The following is a 3,714-nucleotide window of genomic DNA, read 5'->3' as shown; positions in this document are numbered from 1 at the left end:
TTTCTTAACCCATTGCGTAAAATAGCATTTGGGTTCCCCGCAATATATGCGTCAAAGTAAACACATCGTAACTTATGGATTTCCCAATGTGATATCCCCCATCTTTCGAACGAAAGCCTTTTATAAACCAAGGCATTCTTGGAACGTTCTTCGAATGTCTTACAAACTGATCTCGCCTTAAATAGTTGTGCCGAAGAATTCTGACCGACTCTAGACAAGATTTCATCAATCATGTCTCCGGGTAGGTCTCTTAAAATATTGGGTTGTCTATCCATTTTGTGTTTTTATACTGTAAAATAGACAAGAGTTAGATTCATAAAAAAAAATACTTATTAATACAAGCAATTTTTACATATATCATAAAGCATAAGCACACTATATTACATATATTACACCACACGAATACAACTATCTTATTCCGACTCGCTTGTTTCTTCTTCTTCGGTTTTGGTTCGTTTTGCCAAGTTTCTAGGGATATATGATGTTCCCCTAATACGAGCCGTCGTTTTCCACATTGGTTTAGAAAAACCTAGTGGTTTAGAGGTTCCCGGGTCATTGTTACAACTTAAGGACTTCGGGGGTTGACGATACATATAAAGTTCATCGGGGTTGGAATTAGATTTCTCTATTTTTATGCCCTTTCCCTTATTATTTTCTTTTTCCTTTTTAAATTCAGTTGGGGTAATTTCTATAACATCATCGGAATTCTCGTCGGAATCCGATTCATCGGAGAATTGTTAATCCTCTCAATATTTTGCTTCCTTGGCGGAAACACCATTGACCATATTTAACCTTGGTCGGTTGGTTAAGGATTTTCTATTACTTAACCGTTTTATTATTTCCCCCACCGGTTCTATTTCTTCATCCGGTTCCGATTCTTCTTCCGGTTCCGATTCTTCTTCCGGTTCCGACTCTTCTTCCGGTTCCTCTTCGGGAACTTGTGAATCAGTCCACGAATCATTCCAATTTACATTTGACTCTTCATAATTATAGGTGAGCCAATGGGACTTGTTCTAGAGGTAGACATCTATCACATAATATCAAACGCGTTAAGAGATTAATATATCACATAATATTCACATGTTAAAAATATATAGTTTCCAACAAAATTTGTTAAGCAATCATTTTTCAAGTAAACACGGTCGAAGTCCAGACTCACTAATGCATCCTAACAAACTCGATAAGACACACTAATGCAAAATTCTGGTTCTCTAAGACCAACGCTCTGATACCAACTGAAATGTCCCGTTCTTATTGATTAAAAACGTTCCATAGTAATTGATTTCGTTGCGAGGTTTTGACCTCTATATGAGACGTTTTTCAAAGACTGCATTCATTTTAAAACAAACCATAACCTTTATTTCATCAATAAAGGTTTAAAAAGCTTTACGTAGATTATCAAATAATGATAATCTAAAATATCCTCTTTACACACGACCATTACATAATGGTTTACAATACAAATATGTTACAACAAAATAAGTTTCTTGAATGCAGTTTTTACACAATATCATACAAGCATGGACTCCAAATCTCGTCCTTATTTAAGTATGCGACAGCGGAAGCTCTTAATAATCACCTGAGAATAAACATGCATAAAACGTCAACAAAAATGTTGGTGAGTTATAGGTTTAACCTATATATATCAAATCATAATAATAGACCACAAGATTTCATATTTCAATACACAACCCATACATAGAGATAAAAATCATTCATATGGTGAAAACCTGTTAACCGACATTAACAAAATGCATATATAAGAATATCCCCATCATTCCGGGACACCCTTCGGATATGATATAAATTTCGAAGTACTAAAGCATCCGGTACTTTGGATGGGGTTTGTTAGGCCCAATAGATCTATCTTTAGGATTCGCGTCAATTAGGGTGTCTGTTCCCTAATTCTTAGATTACCAGACTTAATAAAAAGTGGCATATTCGATTTCGATAATTCAACCATAGAATGTAGTTTCACGTACTTGTGTCTATTTTGTAAATCATTTATAAAACCTGCATGTATTCTCATCCCAAAAATATTAGATTTTAAAAGTGGGACTATAACTCACTTTCACAGATTTTTACTTCATCGAGAAGTAAGACTTGGCCATTGGTTGATTCACGAACCTGTAACAATATATACATATATATCAAAGAATGTTCAAAATATATTTACAACACTTTTAATATATTTTGATGTTTTAAGTTTATTAAGTCAGCTGTCCTCGTTAGTAACCTACAACTAGTTGTCCACAGTTAGATGTACAGAAATAAATCGATAAATATTATCTTGAATCAATCCACGACCCAGTGTATACGTATCTCAGCATTGATCACAACTCAAACTATATATATTTTGGAATCAACTTCAACCCTGTATAACTAACTCCAACATTCACATATAGAGTGTCTATGGTTGTTCCGAAATATATATAGATGTGTCAACATGATAGGTCGAAACATTGTATACGTGTCTATGGTATCTCAAGATTACATAATATACAATAAAAGTTGATTAAGTTATGGTTGGAATAGATTTGTTACCAATTTTCACGTAGCTAAAATGAGAAAAATTATCCAATCTTGTTTTACCCATAACTTCTTCATTTTAAATCCGTTTTGAGTGAATGAAATTGCTATGGTTTCATATTGAACTCTATTTTATGAATCTAAACAGAAAAAGTATAGGTTTATAGTCGGAAAAATAAGTTACAAGTCATTTTTGTAAAGGTAGTCATTTCAGTCGAAAGAACGACGTCTAGATGACCATTTTAGAAAACATACTTCCACTTTGAGTTTAACCATAATTTTTGGATATAGTTTCGTGTTCATAATAAAAATCATTTTCTCAGAATAACAACTTTTAAATCAAAGTTTATCATAGTTTTTAATTAACTAACCCAAAACAGCCCGCGGTGTTACTACGACGGCGTAAATCCGGTTTTACGGTGTTTTTCGTGTTTTCAGGTTTTAAATCATTAAGTTAGCATATCATATAGATATATAACATATGTTTAGCTGATTTTAAAAGTCAATTTAGAAGGACTAACTTTTGTTTGCGAACAAGTTTAGAATTAACTAAACTATGTTCTAGTGATTACAAGTTTAAACCTTCGAATAAGATAGCTTTATATGTATGAATCGAATGATGTTATGAACATCATTACTACCTTAAGTTCCTTGGATAAACCTACTGGAAAAGAGAAAAATGGATCTAGCTTCAACGGATCCTTGGATGGCTCGAAGTTCTTGAAGCAGAATCATGACACGAAAACAAGTTCAAGTAAGATCATCACTTGAAATAAGATTGTTATAGTTATAGAAATTGAACCAAAGTTCTAATATGATTATTACCTTGTATTAGAATGATAACCTACTGTAAGAAACAAAGATTTCTTGAGGTTGGATGATCACCTTACAAGATTGGAAGTGAGCTAGCAAACTTGAAAGTATTCTTGATTTTATGTAACTAGAACTTGTAGAATATATGAAGAACACTTAGAACTTGAAGATAGAACTTGAGAGAGATCAATTAGATGAATAATTGAAGAATTAAAGTGTTTGTAGGTGTTTTTAGTCGTTGGTGTATGGATTAGATATAAAGGATATGTAATTTTGTTTTCATGTAAATAAGTCATGAATGATTACTCATATTTTTGTAATTTTATGAGATATTTCATGCTAGTTGCCAAATTATGGTTCCCACATGTGTTA

The sequence above is a fragment of the Rutidosis leptorrhynchoides genome, chromosome 9 (genome assembly GCF_046630445.1).
Source record: "Rutidosis leptorrhynchoides isolate AG116_Rl617_1_P2 chromosome 9, CSIRO_AGI_Rlap_v1, whole genome shotgun sequence".
Classification (NCBI taxonomy): domain Eukaryota; kingdom Viridiplantae; phylum Streptophyta; class Magnoliopsida; order Asterales; family Asteraceae; genus Rutidosis; species Rutidosis leptorrhynchoides.
Note: the sequence above shows the minus strand (reverse complement) of the source record.